Source organism: Anomaloglossus baeobatrachus, chromosome 1 (genome assembly GCF_048569485.1).
Source record: "Anomaloglossus baeobatrachus isolate aAnoBae1 chromosome 1, aAnoBae1.hap1, whole genome shotgun sequence".
NCBI lineage: Eukaryota > Metazoa > Chordata > Amphibia > Anura > Aromobatidae > Anomaloglossus > Anomaloglossus baeobatrachus.
In genome coordinates, this window is record NC_134353.1 from 955,988,302 (window position 1) to 956,014,100 (window position 25,799).

Here is a 25,799-nt window from a genome sequence, read left to right on the forward strand (position 1 = left end):
TGTAGTGCGGGGTCTGTCGCTCTCTCTCCCCCATGTGTAGTGCGGGGTCTGTCGCTCTCTCTCCCTCATGTGTAGTGCGGGGTCTGTCGCTCTCTCCCTCGTGTAGTGCGGGGTCTGTCGCTCTCTCCCCCATGTGTAGTGCGGGGTCTGTCGCTCTCTCCTCCATGTGTAGTGCAGGGTCTGTCGCTCTGTCTCCCCCATGTGTAGTGCGGGGTCTGTCGCTCTCTCCCCCATGTGTAGTGCGAGGTCTGTCGCTCTCTCTCCCTCATGTGTAGTGCGGGGTCTGTCGCTCTCTCTCCCCCATGTGTAGTGCGGGGTCTGTCGCTCTCTCTCCCCCATGTGTAGTGCGGGGTCTGTCGCTTTCTCTCTTCCCCATGTGTAGTGCGGGGTCTGTCGCTCTCTCTCCCCCATGTGTAGTGCGGGGTCTGTCGCTCTCTCTCCCCCATGTGTAGTACGAGGTCTGTCGCTCTCTCCCCCATGTGTAGTGCGGGGTCTGTCGCTCTCTCTCCCCCATGTGTAGTGCGGGGTCTGTCGCTCTCTCTCCCCCATGTGTAGTGCGGGGTCTGTCGCTTTCTCTCTCCCCCATGTGTAGTGCGGGGTCTGTCGCTCTCTCTCCATGTGTAGTGCGGGGTCTGTCGCTCTCTCTCCCCCATGTGTAGTGCGGGGTCTGTCGCTCTCTCTCCCCCATGTGTAGTGCGGGGTCTGTCGCTCTCTCTCCCCCATGTGTAGTGCGGGGTCTGTCGCTCTCTCTCCCCCATGTGTAGTGCGGGGTCTGTCGCTTTCTCTCTCCCCCATGTGTAGTGCGGGGTCTGTCGCTCTCTCTCCATGTGTAGTGCGGGGTCTGTCGCTCTCTCTCCCCCATGTGTAGTGCGGGGTCTGTCGCTCTTTCTCCCCCATGTGTAGTGCGGGGTCTGTCGCTCTCTCCCCCATGTGTAGTGCGGGGTCTGTCGATCTCTCTCCCCCATGCGAACAACGGCTCAGCTAACTGAACAGCCTGAACTACGGGCTGACAGGACGACGCCCAACACTTTTCCCAGCACCCACACGGAGCCCCGACTCCCCGGTGAGTGCTGCAACCTCGGGAGCCCACACAGGCAACCCAGCCAACATATACCCAACGCTCGCCTCCGCCCCCTGCACACATTATCCCGCTAGGCTCCAATTCCCCCCACACTCTGCCTTCCGCATGTATACACCACACACACACACACACACACCTGGATAGTCACCTGTCCCCAGCCATGCAGTCCCCGACACTGACGTCCTCAGCACCATGGCCCCACTCGGCTCCACCACCCCCGCACTCATTACCCTGCAGGATGGGGGCACATGTCAGGATGGTGGCTGCACCACGATGGGGGCACATGTCAGGATGGTGGCTGCACCACGATGGGGGCACATGTCAGGATGGTGGCTGCACCACGATGGGGGCACATGTCAGGATGGTGGCTGCACCACGATGGGGGCACATACCAGCATAAGCATATTTTGACTTAACTTTACACAGTTCATGGCCTTCTTTCATTACAAGCCATGGACATCATTAAACATTAGACTCATCTATTAAAACTGTTCCTTCTGTTGTTTGTCATTTTAAAACCAAGAAACAATTATAAGAAAACTAAATGACACTGAACCCATCCAGTCCATTCATTACATTATTATTCACTCTGCTACCTCCATACACATTCTACACTACCCGATATGTTACAATCAGCCCACCTTCTAGTGTGTATGTATGTATTATATATATAAAGCTGTATGTATGTATGTATGTATGTATGTATGTATGTATATATGTGTCCCCGCTAAAGGAATCCGCATCGTCGCATTTACAATCACGAAATTTTGCACAGACGCCTCATGTGACCCAGGGAGCGTCTGTAGACTATGTTTTGACATAAAAATTTAACCCCGTGCTTTACAGTTATTCTCTAAAATCCTGCCGTCATTAAACTGACTGGAGGTGGGAGCTATAGGTTATTAATACCAACTCAGTGGTTACTATGGAAACAAAATAAACTGTTAGTTGAAGCTTATACGTGAGGTTGTATGATGTCGGTGGCGAGACAGAAAAAGACAGATGGGGAAAGAGACAGCCCGGGCAAAGAGAGACAACCCGGGCAAAGAGAGACAGACGGGGGGGAAAGAGACAGACGGGGGGGAAAGAGACAGACGGGGGGGAAAGAGACAGACGGGGGGGAAAGAGACAGACGGGGGGGAAAGAGACAGACGGGGGGGGGAAAGACACAGACGGGGGGGGGGAAGACACAGACGGGGGGGGGGAAGACACAGACGGGGGGGAAAGAGAGACAACCCGGGCAAAGAAAGACAGACGGGGGGAAAGAGACAGACGGGGGGGAAAGAGACAGACGGGGGGAAAGAGACAGACGGGGGGAAAGAGACAGACGGGGGGGAAAGAGACAGACGGGGGGAAAGAGACAGACGGGGGGGAAAGAGACAGACGGGGGGGAAAGAGACAGACTGGGGGGAAAGAGACAGACTGGGGGGAAAGAGACAGACGGGGGGGAAAGAGACAGACGGGGGGGAAAGAGACAGACGGGGGGAAAGAGACAGACGGGGGGGGAAAGAGACAGACTGGGGGGAAAGAGACAGACTGGGGGGAAAGAGACAGACTGGGGGGAAAGAGACAGACTGGGGGGAAAGAGACAGACGGGGGGGAAAGAGACAGACGGGGGGAAAGAGACAGACGGGGGGAAAGAGACAGACGGGGGGGAAAGAGACAGACGGGGGGAAAGAGACAGACGGGGGGAAAGAGACAGACGGGGGGGAAAGAGACAGACGGGGGGGAAAGAGACAGACGGGGGGGAAAGAGACAGACGGGGGGGGAAAGAGACAGACGGGGGGGGAAAGAGAGACAACCCGGGCAAAGAAAGACAGACGGGGGGAAAGAGACAGACGAGGGGGAAAGAGACAGACGGGGGGGAAAGAGACAGACGGGGGGAAAGAGACAGACGGGGGGAAAGAGACAGACGGGGGGAAAGAGACAGACGGGGGGGAAAGAGACAGACGGGGGGAAAGAGACAGACGGGGGGGAAAGAGACAGACGGGGGGGAAAGAGACAGACTGGGGGGAAAGAGACAGACTGGGGGGAAAGAGACAGACGGGGGGGAAAGAGACAGACGGGGGGGAAAGAGACAGACGGGGGGGAAAGAGACAGACGGGGGGGGAAAGAGACAGACTGGGGGGAAAGAGACAGACTGGGGGGAAAGAGACAGACTGGGGGGAAAGAGACAGACTGGGGGGAAAGAGACAGACGGGGGGGAAAGAGACAGACGGGGGGGAAAGAGACAGACGGGGGGAAAGAGACAGACGGGGGAAAGAGACAGACGGGGGGAAAGAGACAGACGGGGGGAAAGAGACAGACGGGGGGGAAAGAGACAGACGGGGGGGAAAGAGACAGACGGGGGGGAAAGAGACAGACGGGGGGGAAAGAGACAGACGGGGGGGGAAAGAGACAGACTGGGGGGAAAGAGACAGACTGGGGGGAAAGAGACAGACGGGGGGGAAAGAGACAGACGGGGGGGAAAGAGACAGACGGGGGGGAAAGAGACAGACGGGGGGGGAAAGAGACAGACTGGGGGGAAAGAGACAGACTGGGGGGAAAGAGACAGACTGGGGGGAAAGAGACAGACTGGGGGGAAAGAGACAGACGGGGGGGAAAGAGACAGACGGGGGGAAAGAGACAGACGGGGGGAAAGAGACAGACGGGGGGGAAAGAGACAGACGGGGGGAAAGAGACAGACGGGGGGAAAGAGACAGACGGGGGGGAAAGAGACAGACGGGGGGAAAGAGACAGACGGGGGAAAGAGACAGACGGGGGGAAAGAGACAGACGGGGGGAAAGAGACAGACGGGGGGAAAGAGACAGACGGGGGGAAAGAGACAGACGGGGGGGAAAGAGACAGACGGGGGGAAAGAGACAGACGGGGGGAAAGAGACAGACGGGGGGAAAGAGACAGACGGGGGGAAAGAGACAGACGGGGGGGAAAGAGACAGACGGGGGGAAAGAGACAGACGGGGGGAAAGAGACAGACGGGGGGAAAGAGACAGACGGGGGGAAAGAGACAGACGGGGGGAAAGAGACAGACGGGGGGAAAGAGACAGACGGGGGGAAAGAGACAGACGGGGGGAAAGAGACAGACGGGGGGAAAGAGACAGACGGGGGGGAAAGAGACAGACGGGGGGGAAAGAGACAGACGGGGGGAAAGAGACAGACGGGGGGGAAAGAGACAGACGGGGGGGAAAGAGACAGACGGGGGGAAAGAGACAGACGGGGGGAAAGAGACAGACGGGGGGAAAGAGACAGACGGGGGGGAAAGAGACAGACGGGGGGGAAAGAGACAGACGGGGGGAAAGAGACAGACGGGGGGAAAGAGACAGACGGGGGGAAAGAGACAGACGGGGGGGAAAGAGACAGACGGGGGGAAAGAGACAGACGGGGGGAAAGAGACAGACGGGGGGAAAGAGACAGACGGGGGGGAAAGAGACAGACGGGGGGAAAGAGACAGACGGGGCGGGGGAAGAGACAGACGGGGTGGGGGGGGAAGAGACAGACGGGGGGGGAAGAGACAGACGGGGGGGAAAGAGACAGACGGGGGGGGAAGAGACAGACGGGGGGGAAGAGACAGACGGGGGGGTGGGGAAGAGACAGACGGGGTGGGGAAGAGACAGACAAGGTGGGGAAGAGACAGACGGGGGGGGGAAAGAGACAGACGGGGGGGGGAAAGAGACAGACGGGGGGGGAAAGAGACAGACGGGGGGGGAAAGAGACAGACGGGGGGGGAAAGAGACAGACGGGGGGGAAAGAGACAGACGGGGGGGGGAAAGAGACAGACGGGGGGGGGGGGAAGAGACAGACGGGGGGGGGGGGAAGAGACAGACGGGGGGGGGAAAGAGACAGACGGGGGGGGGGAAAGAGACAGACGGGGGGGGGAAGAGACAGACGGGGGGGAAAGAGACAGACGGGGGGGGGGGAAAGAGACAGACGGGGGGGAAAGAGATAGACGGGGGGGGAAAGAGACAGACGGGGGGAAGAGACAGACGGGGGGAAGAGACAGACGGGGGGGGAAGAGACAGACGGGGGGGAAAGAGACAGACGGGGGGGGAGGAAAGAGACAGACGGGGGGGAGGAAAGAGACAGACGGGGGGGGAGGAAAGAGACAGACGGGGGGGAGGAAAGAGACAGACGGGGGGAGGAAAGAGACAGACGGGGGGGAAAGAGACAGAGGGGGGGGAGAGACAGAGGGGGGGAGAAGAGACGGGGGGGGAAGAGACAGACGGGGGGGAAAGAGACAGACGGGGGGGTGGGAAGAGACAGACGGGGGGGGGAGAGACAGACGGGGGGGAGGAGACAGATGGGGGGGAAAGAGACAGACGGGGGGGGGAAAGAGACAGACGGGGGGGGAAAGAGACAGACGGGGGGGGGAAAGAGACAGACGGGGGGAAAGAGACAGACGGGGGGGAAAGAGACAGACGGGGGGGAAAGAGACAGACGGGGGAAAGAGACAGACGGGGGGAAAGAGACAGACGGGGGGGAAAGAGACAGACGGGGGGAAAGAGACAGACGGGGGGAAAGAGACAGACGGGGGGAAAGAGACAGACGGGGGGAAAGAGACAGACGGGGGTAAAGAGACAGACGGGGGGGAAAGAGACAGACGGGGGGAAAGAGACAGACGGGGGGAAAGAGACAGACGGGGGGAAAGAGACAGACGGGGGGGAAAGAGACAGACGGGGGGGAAAGAGACAGACGGGGGGAAAGAGACAGACGGGGGGAAAGAGACAGACGGGGGGGAAAGAGACAGACGGGGGGAAAGAGACAGACGGGGGGAAAGAGACAGACGGGGGGAAAGAGACAGACGGGGGGAAAGAGACAGACGGGGCGGGGGAAGAGACAGACGGGGTGGGGGGGGAAGAGACAGACGGGGGGGGAAGAGACAGACGGGGGGAAAGAGACAGACGGGGGGGAAGAGACAGACGGGGGGGGAAGAGACAGACGGGGTGGTGGGGAAGAGACAGACGGGGTGGGGAAGAGACAGACGGGGTGGGGAAGAGACAGACGGGGGGGGGAAGAGACATACGGGGGGGGGGAAAGAGACAGACGGGGGGGGGAAAGAGACAGACGGGGGGGGAAAGAGACAGACGGGGGGGGGGAAAGAGACAGACGGGGGGGGAAAGAGACAGACGGGGGGGGAAAGAGACAGACGGGGGGGGGGAAAGAGACAGACGGGGGGGGGAAAGAGACAGACGGGGGGGGGGGAAAGAGACAGACGGGGGGGGGGAAGAGACAGACGGGGGGAAAGAGACAGACGGGGGGGGGAAAGAGACAGACGGGGGGGGGAAAGAGACAGACGGGGGGGGGAAAGAGATAGACGGGGGGGGGAAGAGACAGACGGGGGGGAAAGAGACAGACGGGGGGAAGAGACAGACGGGGGGGAAGAGACAGACGGGGGGAAGAGACAGACGGGGGGGAAGAGACAGACGGGGGGAAAGAGACAGACGGGGGGAGGAAAGAGACAGACGGGGGGGAGGAAAGAGACAGACGGGGGGGGAGGAAAGAGACAGACGGGGGGGAGGAAAGAGACAGACGGGGGGGAGGAAAGAGACAGACGGGGGGGAGGAAAGAGACAGACGGGGGGGGAGGAAAGAGACAGACGGGGGGGAGGAAAGAGACAGACGGGGGGAGGAAAGAGACAGACGGGGGGGGAAAGAGACAGAGGGGGGGGAGAGACAGAGGGGGGGAGAAGAGACGGGGGGGGGAAGAGACAGACGGGGGGGGAGAGACAGACGGGGGGGGGGAGAGACAGACGGGGGGGAGGAGACAGACGGGGGGGAAAGAGACAGACGGGGGGGGAAAGAGACAGACGGGGGGGAAAGAGACAGACGGGGGGAAAGAGACAGACGGGGGGGAAAGAGACAGACGGGGGAAAGAGACAGACGGGGCGGGGGAAAGAGACAGACGGGGCGGGGGAAGAGACAGACGGGGCGGGGGAAGAGACAGACGGGGGGGGGGAAGAGACAGACGGGGGGGGGAAGAGACAGACAGGGGGGAAAGAGACAGACAGGGGGGGGAAGAGACAGACGGGGGGGAAGAGACAGACGGGGGGGGAAGAGACAGACGGGGTGGGGAAGAGACAGACGGGGGGGGGAAGAGACAGACGGGGTGGGGAAGAGACAGACGGGGGGGGGAAGAGACAGACGGGGGGGGGGGAGAGACAGACGGGGGGGAAGAGACAGACGGGGGGGGGAAGAGACAGACGGGGGGGGGAAAGAGACAGACGGGGGGGGAGAGAGACAGACGGGGGGGGAGAGAGACAGACGGGGGGGGGGGAGAGAGACAGACGGGGGGGGAAAGAGACAGACGGGGGGGGAAAGAGACAGACGGGGGTGAAGAGACAGACGGGGGGGGAAGAGACAGACGGGGGGGGAAAGAGACAGACGGGGGGGGAAGAGACAGACGGGGGGGGAAGAGACAGACGGGGGAAGAGACAGACGGGGGGGGAAAGAGACAGACAGGGGGGGAAAGAGACAGACGGGGGGGAAAGAGACAGACGGGGGGGAAAGAGACAGACGGGGGGGAAGAGACAGACGGGGGGGAAAGAGACAGACAGGGGGGGAAAGAGACAGACGGGGGGGGAAAGAGACAGACGGGGGGAAAGAGACAGACGGGGGAGAAAGAGACAGACGGGGGGGGGAAAGAGACAGACGGGGGGAAGAGACAGACGGGGGGGGAAGAGACAGACGGGGGGAAGAGACAGACGGGGGGGGAAGAGACAGACGGGGGGGAAAGAGACAGACGGGGGGAAAGAGACAGACAGACACACACAGAGACAGACACAGAGATAGAGACCGATAGACTGATACAAATACAGACAGAGATAGAAATAGTTAGAGACATAGACACAGAGACAAGGAAAGAGACAGACAGAGAGACAGACAGACAGCGACACAGACAGAGACTGGGAGAGAGACAGAGAGACAGTTACTATCCCGGGCAACGCCCGGGTACTACGGCTAGTATGTATATTATATATATATATATATATATATATATATATATATATATATATATATATATATACACACACACACACACACACACACACATATACATACACACACACACAGTGCTGGCCAAAAGTATTGGCACCCCTGCAATTCTGACAAATACTCAGTTTCTTCCTGAAAATGATTGCTATCACAAATTCTTTGGTATTATTATCTTCATTTATTTTGCTTGCAATGAAAAAACACAAAAGAGAATGAAACAAAAATCAAATCATTGATCATTTCACACAAAACTCCAAAAAATAGGCCAGACAAAAGTATTGGCACCCTCAGCCTAATACTTGGTTGCTAGCCAAAATAACTGCGCACAACCGCTTCCGGTAACCATCAATGAGTTTCTTACAATGCTCTGCTGGAATTTTAGACCATTCTTCTTTGGCAAACTGCTCCAGGTCCCTGAAAATTGAAGGGTGCCTTCTCCAAACTGCCATTTTGAGATCTCTCCACAGGTGTTCTATGGGATCCAGGTCTGGACTCATTGCTGGCCACTTTGTAGTCTCCAGTGCTTTCTATCAAACCATTTTCTAGTGCTTTTTGAAGTGTGTTTTGGGTCATTGTCCTGCTGACCTCTGAGGGAGACCCAGCTTTCTCACACTGGGCCCTACATTATGCTGCAAAATTTGTTGGTAGTCTTCAGACTTCATAATGCCATGCACACGGTCAAGCAGTCCAGTGCCAGAGGCAGCAAAGCAACCCCAAAACATAAGGGAACCTCCATCATGTTTGACTGTAGGGACCGTGTTCTTTTCTTTGAATGCCTCTTTTTTTTCCCTGTAAACTATGTTGATGGCTTTTCCCAAAAAGCTCTACTTTTGTCTCATCTGACCAGAGAACATTCTTCCAAAATGTTTTAGACTTTCTCAGGTAAGTTTTGGCAAACTCCAGCCTGGCTTTTTTATGTCTCGGGGTAAGAAGTGGGGTCTTCCTGGGTATCCTAAAATATAGTCCCTTTTCATTCAGACGCCGACGGATAGTACGAGTTGACACTGTTGTACCCTCGGACTGCAGGGCAGCTTCAACTTGTTTGGATGTTAGTCGAGGTTCTTTATCCACCATCCGCACAATCTTGCGTTGAAATCTCCCGTCAATTTTTCCTTTCCATCCACATCTAGGGAGGTTAGCCACAGTCCCATGGGCTTTACATTTCTTGATGACACTGCGCACCATAGACACAGGAACTTTCAGGTCTTTGGAGATGGACTTGTAGCCTTGAGATTGCTCATGCTTCCTCACAATTTGGAGTCTCAAGTCCTCAGACAGTTCTTTGGTCTTCTTTCTTTTCTCCATGCTCAATGTGGTCCACACAAGGACACAGGACAGAGGTTGAGTCAACTTTAATCCATGTCAACTGGCTGCAAGTGTGATTTAGTTATTGCCAACATCTGTTAGGTGCCACAGGTAAGTTACAGGGGCTGTTAATTGGACAAATTACAGAAGCATCACAGGATTTTTCAAACAGTGCCAATACTTTTGTCCACCCCCTTTTTTATGTTTGGTGTGGAATTATATCCAATTTGGCTTTATGACATTTTTTTTTTTTTTATTTTCATTGAAGACAAATTAAATGAAGATAAAAATACCAAAGAATTTGTGATTGCAATCATTTTCAGGAAGAAACTGAGTATTATCTGACAGAACTGCAATGGTGCCAATAGTTTTGTCCAGCACTGTATTCTCCTTATGTAGTCCTAAGGGCCGGTTGGTCAGGGAATGCAGTGCACACTGGTTAGTGGCCCCTTTCGCACGTTTGCACTGTATAAGTGTGTGTTGGTGTTTACAGGATAATAGTAAAGGTTTAATGCTACATTTGTTTCCTCTTTTTGCTGCAGGAACATGTTGGAGTAAATGAGGAATTGGTGAATATCTGATGTGATTGCAGATCTTTGCAGGAATTACCTTTGTGAATATTAACCCCACATTTGCTGGCACCAACCATGCGGGACAGACCCTGTTATTATGGAGGCTGTGAAGATTAATAATAATGGTGTCTATCACCGTACTTAATCCCTGCAGTTTTCGGAGGCATCTGCCGTCCGGGCGGGGATTTATCTACTTCACTGATTTTGAAGCGATTTTAGAATTTTTACTAATAAACAAGATAAAGTTCATTATCTCAGCTAGAAACAAGTAGAATATATCGGCTGTAGTCCATACATCCACTGTAATCCCCGCATCCGCTATAATCCCCGCATCCGCTATAATCCACGCATCCGCTATAATCCACGCATCCGCTATAATCCACGCATCCGCTATAATCCCCACATATATTCTACTAAAAGTGTAAAGTGATCAGAAAAAAAGCATTTATGAGGAGCGTACTCAACTTTCCCAACAACTGTCATCCCTTACCTCTGCAGTTTGAGTCAATCTGGTATATCTCTAATTGACCCCTCCACGACCCCCTCCCCACTTTCCTCTGTGACCACTTGTGTACTCTGTCTATGGTACCCCACATCTGGGCTCAGCTTTGATGTAATTGAGGAATACCGTCTAGAGATGAGCGAGGACCAAAATATTTGTAATCGCTATACTGTGAACGAGTAGTTTGTAATATTCGTGCTGAATAGCGAGTACAATGCAAATCAATGGGGAATGCGAGTAATTTCCTGCTGGACCCAACAAAGAGGTCTGGAGCCTGAGGAAAAGGCTGAAATGGATGGAAAGTGATGAAACTGAATGGGGAGAGGCTGGAGAATGTGCTGCATGCAGACTCCTCCATCACCGGCTGTCACACTGCTCCGCTGCCCCTGATGAAGCCGCTATACAGCGGATCGCGCGGGGGCTCTCTCCACGACCCTCTTTACTGACGTGCTGCCTGCTTCTCCGCTCTTTACTGACGTGCTCCCTGCTTCTCTGCTCTTTATATATCTTGGGTTCTCCGTCTCCTTTATGCATGGTTTCCCTGCTCACATGCCTGTGACAACTGCAAACTGATACCAGGCCCGGTCACTAACTATGTGTGACCTTAGGGATCAACCCCCTTTTGCATAATATATATATATATAATGTGTGTATTTTACATAATTCTTTGGGCTAGTTTCTGGAGCGTAGACTTTAGTAGTTTCCAATTCTCTGCATGGGCCAGTGCTAATTGTGTGTGTGTTTCTGGACATTAATTACCATATTTTTCGCTTTAGAAGACGCACCTGATCATAAGACACACCCTCAATTTGGTGAAGGAATAGAGCATTTTTTAATAAATGGGGTCCGTCTTATAATGCCAGTGTCCGTCCAACAAATCATATAGGGTATATGTCCCTCGTAACCCCCACATCCTAAAATTAGCCCCCTTAATCTGGATATGGCCACCTTATATTGAATATAGCCCCCTTGTGCTGGCACACGTCCCCCAGTGATGCCACATGTCCCCTATGGCTGGCACACGGCCCCCATTGATGCCACACGGCCCCCGTGGCTGGTACACGGCCCCCAGTGATGCCACATGTCCCCTGTGGCTGGTACACGGCCCCCAGTGGCTGCCACACGGCCCCCAGTGGCTGCCACACGGCCCCCAGTGGCTGCCACACATCACCCTGTGTTAGATATTGCCCCCATTTTGCTGCTTTTAGTAAAATAAATTCTTTCCTTACCTTCTCCAGCACTGTCCTGTCTTGTGTCTCCCTCCGTGCGGTTGAGCTCCGGCCTCCAGCACTTCCTGGTTCTCGGTGCGGTCATGTGATCGGCACAGCAGAGTGATATCTCTGCGTGCCTGATCACAGCAGCAGGAGGCAGACACCGGGGAGACACGCTGGAGGAGGTAAGTAAAGTTTTTTTTATTTTACTATGGTCAGCAGCATGGGGGCCATATCTAACACAGGGGGGCATGTGCGATCAAAGGGGAGCATAGGCACATATAATATGCGTCGCTCCCCCAGCCCATCACCGCGGTGCGGTTTCAGCACCACGGTGATGGACAGCAGCTGTGCATATTATATGAGCGGGAGCAGGAGATCTCCCGCTGCAGCCTTCACCAGCTCACCAGCCTCTACCAGCCTCCCTCACCCTCCAGCACCGCTCCAGAGCGACCCCACCTCCCCTGGACCCTGCAGTATATAATACGTATATTTGGATTATAAGACACACCCCCTACTTTCCCCCAAAATTTGGGGGAACAAAAGTGCGTCTTATAAAGCGAAAAATACGGTATACAGATCCTTTGCATCATATAATGGTGTGAGGCTCACATTATGGATTGTGCAGAAGCACAACCAATAGGCACATGGTTTCTGCTCGCTGATCTAAGGTTATAGACTATTTATCTGACCTATAAGGGTAACATTACTGTCATCTCTTTGACCTATAAGGCAGATTTCGGAGTTGAGGTAACCAATTGTTTCTATCTATATATATATATCTATATATATTTACATGATTAATTTCTATGTCCCTGTATGATTCTTTGATAACTTATTTCACCCCAGTTATTATCATATATGGCAGTATGATTTTTAGTATCTATTGATGATGAAGAGTAATCTGTGTACATTTGGGTAGAGACCATCACATGTATTAGGCCCTATATATACATATTGCCTTAACTGGTGACCCTCCGGTTGGGATAGAATTAAGAATTGTGGCACTTTATCTACTCATTATATGAGCGATGCTTTATGATAACAGTATTGTTTCACTAATTGTCCTTCAAGCGCAATATGCAGGGCCGCCATCAGGGCATTACTACTGTGCCTGGTGTAGGGGACCCGGTGAAGAGAGGGGGCCCAGCCAGGCCCGGGGTAAATACTTATGTTTAGCCCCAGGCAGGACGGGCCCCTTCTCTTCACCAGGCCCCAGTCACAGAAGCAGCAGAGGGGCCCCGCAGTGTCGCTTCACTACCAGACATGACTAATTTTCATGTGAAGGGGAGGTGCATGCAAATTAGCCATGTGCTGTACTGGAGGCAGGATGATTGGAGCGTCATCGCTGGGCCGTGCAGCAGGAGGTGAGGTCATCACTCTGAGACCTCATTACACTCCTGCAACAGCGGCTGAGGTGGCGAGGATGCGGCAGCCAGTGGGGACAGGTAAGCACTGAGCCGAAGACGATAGCCTGGGGGGGGCCCGCTGATCTCTGCTGGGGGCGCGCTGATCTCTGCTGGGGGGGGGAACCGCTGATCTCTGATGGGGGGGGGGGACCGCTGATCTCTGATAAGGGGGAGGGTGCTGATCTCTGATGGGGGGGGACCGCTGATCTCTGATGGGGGGGGGACCACTGATCTCTGATGGGGGGGTGGGCGCTGATCACTGATGGGGGGGAGGGTGCTGATCTCTGCCCGAGCCCTCTGATCTCTGCTTGGGGGGAGGGGGGGGGGGTGCACTGATCTCTGCCCGGGCACGCTGATCTCTGCTGGAGGGGGCGCTGAACTCTGCCCGTGGCCGCCCGCCGACCGCAGGCCTGCCAACCCCAGCCCCTGTCTTGCTTGAGCTAGATCAGGGGTGGGGAACCTCCACCCCATGGTCTCCTGCCACCCTCTGCTGCGAGCCTCCTGCCACCCTCTGCTGCGAGCCTCCTGCCACCCTCTGCTGCGAGCCTCCTGCCACCCTCTGCTGCGAGCCTCCTGCCACCCTCTGCTGCGAGCCTCCTGCCACCCTCTGCTGCGAGCCTCCTGCCACCCTCGCAGTGCTGCGAGCCTCCTGCCTCTTTGCTGTGAGCCTCCTGCCACCCTCGCAGTGCTGTGAGCCTCCTGCCTCTCTGCTGCGAGCCTCCTGCCTCCCTCTGCTGCGAGCCTCCTGCCTCCCTCTGCTGCGAGCCTCCTGCCTCCCTCTGCTGCGAGCCTCCTGCCTCCCTCTGCTGCGAGCCTCCTGCCTCCCTCTGCTGCGAGCCTCCTGCCTCCCTCTGCTGCGAGCCTCCTGCCTCCCTCTGCTGCGAGCCTCCTGCCTCCCTCTGCTGCGAGCCTCCTACCTCCCTCTGCTGCGAGTCTCCTGCCTCCCTCTGCTGTGAGCCTCCTGCCACCCTCGCAGTGCTACAATTTGACTGTAGGAGGTTTGATGGGTGGGGGCGGAGCCTGGGCGGAGTCCCAAGGGGCCCCGAAAATTTTGAAAGTATGGGGCCCTGAAATTCCTAGTGGCGGCCCTGACAATCTGTATACATTCTTGCAGAGGTCGTGCTTATGGATTGTTTGTTTTTAATTGTTTTTATATGTGTCTGTTTCCTATGGATTCAAAAAAATTATATATTAATTCTAATTGGATGTGTGCTTCTATTATGTGTGACCTTTTCTCTTGTTTGATTCTCGTCCTTCCCATAAGAGGCTGCACTCCATCTTTTTAACGTGTCAGGCTGTGCACCCGTCCTCCTTTATATACAGCATACTGGCAGCTGTGAGTGATTGCAGTTAGACACGCCCCCACACTGAATGACAGGTGACTGCAACCAATCACAAACGCTGGTGGGCGGGGTCTATATCGTACAGTAAAAGGTAAAAAAAAACAAAAAAAAAAAAAACAACAACATGTGGTTCCCCCCAATTCTGATACCCAGCCAAGATAACACCCCACAGCTGGGGGGCTGGTATTCTCAGACTAGGGAGGCCTATGGTTATCAGGCTTTCCCCAGCCTAAAAATATCATCCAGCAACCACCTGGAATTGCCACATCCATTAGATGCGACAGTCCCAGCACTTCCCGATTGCTCTGCTACGGTGGCAATCGGGGTAATAAGGTGTTAATGGCAGCACATAGCTGCCATTAACTCCTAGATTAGTCATGCCATGCGTCTATGAGACACCCCCTCATCACTAATCTGTAAGTAAAAGTAATACAGACACCTAAAAAAAACCCTTTACTTGAAATAAAAGACAAAAAGTATCCTTTGTCACCACTTTATCAACCCCCCCAACACTCCTTTAGGTCCGACGTAATCCACACAAAGGTCCCACGACGTCTCCAGCACTGCTACATCTGACGCTCACAGCGAGCGCCATAGAACAAGACTGCCCACTGTGAGCTCCACGCAGCAAGTGAAATGAGCCGTTCGATAAGTGGTGAAGTCACTCAGGTGATTTCCGGTCACAGCTGGAGTCCTCCACCTGTGACCGCAAATCAGGCCGCTCTGACTAAAGTGAGATGCGTGATCAGCGGTGACGTCACTCAGGCGAGTCCTCCACCTGCGTCTCACTTCAACCGCGGACTCTAGGACATATGGACTCCTGCTGTGACCGCAAATCACCCGAGTGAAGTCAACGCTTGTCGTGTGTCTCACTTCACTTTCTGCATGGAGCTCACAGTGGGCAGTCATGTTCTATGGCGCTCGCTGTGAGCGTCAGATGTAGTAGAGATGAATTGCCATTGGACCTCGTGTGGATTATGTCGGACCTGTAGGGGTGTTTGGGGTTAATAAAGTGGTGAAAAAGGGGGCTTTTTTGTGTTTTAGTTCAAATAAAGCATTTTTTGGATGTTTGTGTTTATTTACTTTCACTTACAGATTAATGATGGGGGGTGGGTGTCTCAGACGCCTGCCATCACTAATCTAGGACTTGGTGGCAGCTATGGGCTGCTATTAACTCCTTATTACCACCATTAATTGCCACCACACCAGGGCAATCGGAATGAGCCGGGTAAAATGCCGAAACTGTCGCATCTAATGGATGTGGCAATTACAGGCGGCTGCAGGCTGATATTTTTAGGTTGGGGGCAGCCTAATAACTAGAGGCCTCCCCAGTCTGAGAATATCTGCCCCCAGCTGTGGGCTTTATCTTGGTTAGGCATCAAAATTGGGGGAACTACACACCATTTTTAAATTTATTTTACTGTACGATATATCATACGTTCATATCATCGTACGATATATCATTCATCATACGTTCCCCGAGGAGGTGAAACGCGCGTCGGGACACTCGGGTGTAACACAATCAGGCAGCAAACTGGTTAGTAACCTCAAGTAAACTTAATAATAATTGTTTGACGGAAGTTGTGCAAACTAATGTAATAACGTCTAAAGGGAGAAACACAGGATGTAATTTAACAATGATATAGTGCAACCCCTTTTCTAGGAAAGTTTAACTATTTGATTACTATATGCATTACATGTGTAAGACTCTCCCTGTGTTTAACCACCCTATTTAGGTTTTATAACTACTGAGTGTAATTATTGTATTTAGATCGATTGTGATCTCCCTCATACTGTGAATTGCTTGCTTATTTTAATCATGTTTTAAATTTATATGAATGAAATAAAAAATATTTTTTTTAAAATCGATTGGATCAATACCACTGTTTTTCGTTGAGCTTTATGTAAATTAAGTGGTTTCCGTGATCACTTTTTCATATAGTTCTGGTATAATGATAGATACAAAATTTATTTTACTGTACGATATAGAACCACATGGAGGCGCCTCTGACTGCAACCAATCACAGAAGCCGTGAAAGAGCTGCCACAGGAGCAGTCTGACACCCGCCCCGGTGATCGGTGAGTATGAAGCGCTTGCTCTTACCCTTTTGCGCCGGATTCTGGTCCTCATAGACTTTATATGGGGAACAGCATCTGGCCAGATACCAGCGATCAATCCCCCGCCGACCCGAACTCAGAGGGGATTGATCTGCCAGGCCTCCGAAACGCAGTGACAAAACGCAAAAAGCATGGACATGCTGCATCTTTGTGGTCGTCTCAAAGATGCAGCAATAAAAAAAAAAAAAAATCTGCAACGAAAGGGCTTTTGTAGACCCTATGATGCTGAGCGGCTAGCCAACCACGGTAATGCCATAGCCAAGATGGCTGCGGCATTATTGTTCTTGGATAAGAAGACGAGCAGGTTTATTGGCTACAAAACAGGCGCAAAATCTTATGGGCGGGATAAACAAATATTGCGAGGTGAATACACAAAAACTCGCAATGTAACGAGTAACCCGAATACCGTACTACTATCCGTGCGAGTAGTGAATAGTAGTGAATATACTCGCTTATCACTAGTACCGTCCCCTTCCTCTGGGTCACACCTGAGCGCACTTCTAAGAATAAATTTTGTATCTAATCTGCTTGTGCATCTATACGTGTTCTATAATGAATTAGACCAGAACTGAACCAGAAGGGAACTGGATCCACAGTCACTGTAAACTTCTCTGTTGCTCTTCACCTTCACCCCTATAATTCTTCACCTCCTACTAACCCCCCAATCTCTACATCCAGTAATGACCTGGCCATCTTCCCCTCCATCCTCCCCATCCATCTCAATAGAAGCCACGACAAAGGTGTCACAGACTGCAGTAATGCAAGATCAATGCAGCACACTGAAAACTACACCATCTCCTAGTGTCCACAGCCTGCGACCGGGGAGGAAACATCATTCCAGATCCATGAGTAGTTCATCTTGATGAAAGTTAGGTGGTCTGCACTTTCAGGGGACAGCCTGACGCTCTTATCTGTCATGACACCACCAGCAGAGCTGAAGACACGTTCTGAAAGAACGCTGGCTGCCGGGCATGACAAACCCTCCAAGGCTTGACTGACGAGCTCAGGCCACTCTTCCATTTTTGAAGACCAAAATGCAAAAGTGTCAGTCCTACCCCTAGGGGCATCAATATTGATCTGTAGATACTCCTGACCCATCCTCTCCTGTCGCTTACTATGTGTCCTCTGTTCTGCTGGTGCATGGGTTGGTCTTAAAAAAAACCCAAAAAAAACAACAACGTGTGCCAAGCCTCACAGAAAGTGCTTCTGCCGCTTAAACTGCTGCTAAAATTTCTGCAATGACAACTCGATGTTCCCGGGTTTCAAAGTCTAGAATAGCAATGGACACTAACTGTGGGCCTCCCTGTCGTCTTGGGAACACCACTCTTAAGATTGTGTACAAGTTGGTTTTGATACTCCAGCAAGCTTCACTTTCCAGAGGGAGAAGCATCTGGCAAAATTTACTCTTGTACCGTGGATCTAAATCATCCAAGTAGTCAGCATCATTTCTAATGCTAACAATTTGGGAATCATGTCCAGATAGTGCAGCAAGAAGGCGCTCATGTAGATCCTGTACCTCCTGCCAAGCATCTAGGAAATCCCTAGGGAAGAATCCCATAAAAAACCAAACACTCTCAGAAGTCACAGGCTGCAGCTGGACGACCCTCTGACCCCCCTGACCTTATTGCAGTGCTTACTGGCACCGATATGACACGGAGGGGGCCGGAAAAGCCGGTGGGAGAAGTGGAGAAGCAGAATCCAGATGGTGCCGTGGGCAGCATGGAGCAGAGAAAAGATAATGGTGCAGACACTGAGGAGATTAGGAGAGAGGCTGCAACATGGCCATCACGGAGAGACAGGGAGAGGTGAGCTGGAGAAGAATCCAGGACTTGCAGACAGCATGGTGCTGAGTGAAGGAGGTGGGAGGGGTGAGAGCTGCGAGGGAGCTGATGGAGCTCAGGCCTGCATGGGAGAGAGAGATCTAAGGCAGCACAGCTAGGGGAGCTGACAGGCACACAGAATATCCCTGAAGAGCCCACACTGAGAGACATCCTCACAGCAGTAATGCTATGCAGAGCATCTATTACTGAGATGACCCAGCAGCTGGGGAGCCTCAGAGAAGACATGGCATCCATGCGGCACAAGCTTCATGAAGTGAAAGAGAACAGGAGAAGTTGAGCAGAGAGTCAGTATCATGGAGGACCGCATGGCAGGAACTGACAGACAGGCAGCGTGCAGCACAGCAAATAGCAGCACTCCTAGCAAAAACGGATGACCTTGAAAATAGATTGAGACGTAATAACCTGAGATTAATTGGCATCCCAGAGAAAGTGGAAGGTACATCCCCAACTGAATTTTTTGAGGAATGGCGGAAAAGTAAAATTGGATCTGAGCATCTCACCTTTCTATATGCGGTGGAAAGAGCCCATAGGGTTCCCACCCGCCCCCTGGACACCTGGCGCAACCTGTGCTGGCCAAAATACTGCACTACAGAGACAGGGATAAAATCCTGAAGCATGCCAGAGGACGCCCGGACTTGATCATCAATGGCTCCAAGATATCCATTTTTCCAAACTACTCCATATAAGTGTAAGGCTATGTGCCCACGCTGCGGATTTTATGCGGATTTTGCCGCGGATTTTCCGAAAATCTGCAGCAGCGGCACTTCCAAGCCATTTCAATGGCATTTTGGAAATGCTGTGTCCATGCTGCGGATTTTTCCGCGGCGGATTTTGATCCGGAAAAATCTGCAGCATGTCAATTATTGTTGCGGATTTTGGTGCGGATTTTGGGTATAGAATGGGGGAAAAAAAAATCCGCATCAAAATCCGCGGTAAATTCGCGGCAAAAATAAGGTGCGGATTTGCCGCGAAAGTCGCGGATTTTCATGCAGAAAAATCCGCAGCAACATTCTACCGTGGACACATAGCCTAAAAGCAAAGAGCCAAGTTCATTGACATCAAGAGAAGGCTGAGACAACTAAATCTGGTATACTCCATGATGTACCCGACGAAGCTCAGAGTGGTAGCGGGAGGAACAGTGCACTTTTTCCTGATTCCTAAGGAAGCGCTAAGATGGCTGGATGGTAATGAACAACGCTTGCGGCAGGAAGGTCGTGAAGGGGAAGCTGGAGACTGACTTTTGGGGACACCCTACCTCTCATCGCATGCAGTGGTGTAGAGGAAGAATAATATGTTATGGTTGCCGGGCAGGAGTTCCTGTTTGAAAATTTAAAAAAAGAAAAAAAAACATTTTTTTTTTTACCCCGGCAATCTAAATTTAAATCTACATTTAATGGACTCTAGAGGAAAGGGGTCTGCAAACACCACTGAGGATGGGAGGAAATGGAATCCTGGCTATGGAAAGGGACTTTCCAACTCATACTGGACTCGCAATGCATAAATACTGAATTTTTATTCTCCCCCCCTCCTTTTGTTTTTCTTTGTCTCCCCTCCTCTCCTCTTATTCCACCCTCTTTCTTCTTATACTACTTTTCTCTTTCTCTCCTTTGTTTTACCCACTTCCCTTCCCCCTTTCTTTCTTTTTTTTTTCTTTTCCATAACTTGCTTTCGTTCTTCCCCCTTATTAAAAAAAAAAAAAAGGGGGGGGGCATTGCGAGAATATGGCAGGACTGCAATACTGATCAGATGGACAGTCGGATACCGTGCATGACAAACAGGCGGGGTCCGCCCCTCCTTCTGGAGGTCCTGGTTCTGGTGTTATTGATGGTTGATTGGGCCCTGTCCGTCGTAAAAGAGGAAACGCGACAAAAGATGGACACGGTATCTGGCAGACTTGTCAAGGCAAACATATGCCCTCTGTCCCTGCTACAAAAGGGGACTGGTGGCAATGATGTTACTATGTTTATTGTGGGGGGGGGGGTGGGTGTTTGTATTGGGGGGGTAGGGGTAGGGTGGGCCGGTCGACAGTCTCATTTGGCCTATTAAGGAGCTCTGGGAGAGCGAGCATTTGTCAATTAATCATATGGCGGGACGCATTAAGCTAATTAGTTGTAATCTAAGGGGCTTAGCCTCTAGCATCAAAAGGCAAGCAGTATTTCAATTTTTACGCACAGAAAAACCTGACCTAATTTGCTTGCAGGAAACACACATGATACCGGAGAAGCTGCATCTGCTGGATAGAAGGTGGCTCAGGGTGGGGTATCATTCTACATATTCTGCATACTCCAGAGGGGCCAGTATACTAGGACGCTCAGGCACGGTTTGAATTTCTAAAGGTCATCGTGGATAAAGATGGGCGGTATGTATGTCTTTCCTGTAGGCTGGGGACAAGAGCCGTAGTAATTATATCCCTATACATACCTCCGCCATATTGCAGCAAACTACTTCACAGTCTGATAAATTTATTGGCAGACTTTCCGGGGGTTCCCTTTAGGATAATGGGAGATTATAATATTCCGAATTCACATTGGAACAAAGGGAGACATGAGGTACGAAAAATGGGGGGTAACTGTACACCATTTGGTAATTTACTTAAAGAAACTGCGCTGATTGACCTGTGGAGGACTCGGCATCCGGAAGTGTATCAATACTCCTGTTATTCGGCTACGTTCTCATCCCTTTCGCGCATTGTTCTGGCCTTGGGCAATGAAGCAATGCAAGGTTTGGTAGTGGGTACTAAATACTTCCCCAGGACGGTATCAGATCATTCGCTCCTGTGTGCCCCATGACCGGACTGTGTTGACCCAGGCTACGCCTCATGACCTACTGCCGCAGGGCTCATCGCTGTTGCCAAAGTGACTGCAACATATGCAGAGTGGAATTCCACCATGTTGGCACATCACATATCAATCGGTTAACCGGTAGGCCAAAAGACCTCTGCTGAGATACAAATCAATTAACAACGGTGTGTGAAAAGCGGAAGTGAGCACACAGCGGCCATGTCTTCTGCAGCAGCGCATCCAGGCTGGGATAATGGCCTAGAAATTGCTGTACAACCAAATTGAGGACATGAGCCATGCAGGGCACATGTGTGAGGTTGCACCGGTGCAGTGTAGGGCCGCCACCAGGTTTACACCATTATTGCACACTGCCTTCCCTGGCTCCAGGTTCAGTGGAGACAGCGAATGCTGAAACTCGGCCTGGACAGCTGTCCACAACTCTTCAGCTGTGTGACTGTGTTGTCAAATGCATTTTAACTTGCACACTGCCTGACTGCGTTGAGCCCTGGCAGCCCTGTATGGAGGAAGGGTGCTCTCTGAACTGTTGGAACACGTGTTACATTAAGGTACAGGTTGAGAGCGCAGGTGGAGGCCCTAAAAGAGGTGGAGGAGGCAGAAGCAGTAGAGGAAGTGATAGATAGAGGTTTGTCCCGCAAGCCTTGGAGTTTCCAGGACTTGTGGAGCAGCCCCTTGCCCTAGCAGCCACCAGAATCACCCAGTGAGCGAGACGTGACGCCCCTGGCCACGCTTGCTCATCCAGGTGTCAGTGGTGAAATGCACCCTGGCAGAGAAAGAGTTTTCCAGGGAACAGGCAATGTTTCCTGCGACATACTGGTCTGGTTCTGGCACAGCCTTATTAGAGAAATAATGGCAACTGGAGGACTGCGATGGCCTACAACGTTCAGAAACCAACTCTGTCCACAAGGTGGAAAGGTAGCATTTCAGTGGCCAACAACTGATGGACTGTGAGGGAGGCCTAGGCGGAGATGTTATGGTGGGTTGAGAAATATGTGGTTTGCTCTGTGTCTGACATACATCAAAAGCACCTGGCATGTCCATTTCCGTAACAGGTGATAGGCTCTCACTCACCCTGACTGTAGCGGGAACACAAGTGGAGGGTCTGTGGCCGGAGACCTGTGTGAGAACACTTGCCACGGTAATGGAGGAGGCAGAAGCAGCAGACAGAGTCGATGTGGTGGCCGGTAGTAAACAAGGTGTTTTAGTGCAGTAAAATACCCAGAATAACTCATGTAGGTTGTGGATGTGCATTTTTTTTTCAGGTAGTAGTCAAATTATTGGAATTTCTGCCTCTACCGATTCGTTTTTTGTGGGGGGGTTTTTTAACAAAGTTGCCAGATAATGTAAGTTGGGTCATTCTTTGCAATTTAAAAAAAAAAAAAATAATAATAAATAAAAACCCAGGCTATGCAACCCCTCCTGCGAACTGCATACCCGCAGGTTTTGGCCTAGAATGAAGCGCTTGGCGTGGTTGCATTACTACGAGTTTGCTCGGAAAGCAGCAATGTAACCACCTCGTCTTCCTCCTCTCCTGAGCTACTTGGCTGCATGTCTCTGGATTCACACCAAGTGGTATCTACAACCTAATCATCATCCTCGCTGTTGTCCCACTCATCGCCCTGAGAGTCAGTCTTCCTCCTCTTCCTGCCTTCACAGCACAGTACATTAAGCGTGCTCCTCAGGTATCCGAGTATCAACATCATCACCTCCACCCCCGGGGGATAGCGGCTGTTGGCGAGGGTCTGGAACATGCTCGCACACAATTTTGTCCGGGCCTGGATCCAATTGACAAAGATTGTGGGTATCAGTGCAGATGCTTTCCTCCTCGAGTCTGGGAATCTTTGGAAAAACCTCTGATAGTCATGGGATAGAATGTGTGAACAGCTCTGAAGACTCACTCATCTGTGATTCCCCACAGTCACTGGATGGTTGGAGAGTTGTGACGCGGGGAGCACAAGAGTAATTGGGGTGCCACCTCTGAAGACTGTACTGTGTGTGATGTTGAGGAAGAGGAGGAGAGGCCACTTGATGCAGAGCTTCCTGTCAACTGTAGCACATGCTCTATCTGGCCCTCATCTACAAGTCATACCATTGTGAGGCTGCCAAAGAAAATGAGCGGAGTAGCCCGCCCGGTAACGGAAGCCGTCAGTTGTCTTTGGATAGGACATGCCCCGTGCACTTGACCCGCTCCCATCGCACCTCATCCCCAATATCACCGCAGTCCTCATCCCAGCCCTAACCCATCTATTCAACCTATCACTATCAACTGGTATGATCCCTTCATGCTTTAAACATGCTTCGATCACACCCATCCTTAAAAAGCCCTCTCTTGACCCATCCTCTGTGTCTAGCTACAGCCCCATATCCCTTATGCCTCAAAACTACTGGAACAGCATATCCATCTTGAGCTGTCCTTATACCTCTCCTCATGCTCCCTCTTTGACCAGCTACAATCTGGCTTCCGGCTGCATCACTCTACAGAAACTGCCCAAACTAAAGTCACCAATGACCTACTAACTGCCAAAGCCAAGCGACACTGCTCTGTCCTCCTCCTCCTGGACCTGTCCTCTGCCTTCGACACAGTAGACCACTCCCTCCTATTACAGATTCTCTCCTCTCTGGGATCACAGACTTGGCCCTATCTCGGATCTCTTCATATCTAACTGACCGAACTTTCAGCGTCTCCCACTCTCACACCACCTCATCCCAACCTCTATCCGTTGGTGTCCCCCAAGGTTCAGTTCTTGGAACCCTGCTGTTCTCCATCTACACCTTCGGCCTGGGACAGCTCATAGAGTCCCAAGGCTTTCAGTACTTTCAGTATCATCTCTATGCCGATGATACTCAGCTCTATCTCTCTGGACCTGACATTACCTCCTTACTAACCAGAATCCCACAATGTCTCTCTGCTATTTCACCGTTCTTCTCTGCGCGATTCCTAAAGCTTAACATGGAGAAAACAGAATTAATTGTCTTTCCTCCTCCTCATTCAACTCTTCCACCAAGCCTATCCATCAAACTTGATGGTTGCTCACTCTCCCAGACTCACAAGCTCGTTGCCTTGGAGTAACCCTTGACTCTGCTCTATCCTTCAAGCTGCACATCCAAGCCCTCTTCACCTCATGCCGACTACAACTCAAAAATATCTCCCGGATCCGTACCTTCCTTAGCCAAGAATCAGCAAAAACATTAGTACATGCCCTCATCATCTCCCACCTCGATTACTGCAACCTCCTACTCTCTGGCCTCCCCTCAAACACTCTTGCACCCCTCCAATCTATCCTGAACTCTGCAGCCAGCTTGATCCACCTCTCCCGTCGCTATTCCCCAACCTCACCACTCTGCCAATCCCTTCACTGGCTTCCCATCGCCCAACGACTACAGTTCAAAACATTAACCATGACCTACAAAAGCCATCCACAACCTGTCTCCTCCTTACATCTGTGACCTACTCTCCTGGTACCTACCTGCACCAAACCTCAGATCCTCACAAGATCTCTTTCTCTACTACTCTCTTATCACCTCTTCCCACAATCTTACACAAGATTTCTCCCGTGCCTCCCCCATACTCTGGAACGCTCTACCCCAGCTTATCAGACTCTCTCCTACTGTGAAAAGCTTCAAGAGGAACCTAAAGACCCACCTCTTCCGACAAGCCTGCAACCTACAATAACCCTCAGTCCAGTACATCACTGCGCAACCAGCTCTGTCCTCACCTATTGTACCCTCACCCTTTCCCTGTAGACTGTGAGCCCTCGCGGGCAGGGTCCTCTCCTCCTATACCAGTCTGTTTTGTACCGTTAATGATTGTTGTACTGGTTTTTATGTATACACTTTTTCACTTGTAAAGCACCATGAAATTAATGGCACTATAATAATAAATAATAATAATAGAGCTTGCAGGAACATTAGCACCTACCCCACGTACACCTCAAACACCACGCCTATGCCCCCTTCCACCACAATCGTGGGATTAACTACTCATCTTTAATGTATCTTTCCCCTCTTTTAACCAGTTGTTTCCCAACCCTAGATTCACACCTGTCACTAAATTAATAATCAGTATTTACATGATGAAATGTCAATATGGGGCTGGACCACGGATTTGCAGTCTCCACTTAGATGATGAAATAGCAATTTTTGGCTGGACCACAGATTTTGTATGTGAGGTCTGTGGTCAGCTGTGATCCTGCCGTCTCCACCGCTCTCATTACACAAGTATAAACATCTAATACTGGAGGAGAAAACAAGACTGACCACAAGGAGGTCACAGCCGTCTACACCTCATAGGGGAGATCTCCATCTACCTGAGGATCCTGTGGAGGAGGAGGAGCGGGACATCTCTCTGGGGTCGTCCTCGTACTGGAGAGACCTGCAGGAGACACAGACAGGACGGACATCATTATTACATACAGATAATTATAGGCCGGGTGTATTCAGTCCTGTCTATTACCTGGTGATGTGCGGGGCTGGGGCTCCTCAATCACCTCCTTGTACCGCTCCTTGTGTCCTTCTAGATACTCCCACTCCTCCATGGAGAAATAGACGGTGACGTCCTGACACCTTATAGGAACCTGACAACACAGTGATACCATCATCACCCAGAATCCTCCAGTGCCGACCTGTGTAAT

The 25,799-nt window shown here is 51.9% G+C and overlaps 1 protein-coding gene and 1 long non-coding RNA gene across 2 annotated transcripts in view; both read right to left on the reverse strand.

Annotated features, from left to right (window-relative positions):
• The window catches only part of LOC142257571 (uncharacterized), a 35,116-nt gene extending 9,378 nt beyond the window's left edge, over positions 1-25,738 (reverse strand). Inside the window, exons 1-2 of the long non-coding RNA XR_012727644.1 lie at positions 25,622-25,738; positions 25,476-25,540 (exon numbers count right to left, since the gene is read on the reverse strand). This is a non-coding gene — a long non-coding RNA (uncharacterized LOC142257571). The remainder of the gene's footprint in view (positions 1-25,475; positions 25,541-25,621) is intronic.
• LOC142257479 (uncharacterized) overlaps positions 1-25,799 on the reverse strand; it is a 345,860-nt gene that overhangs the window by 50,305 nt on the left and 269,756 nt on the right. The gene's annotated exons all lie outside the window — the stretch shown is intronic.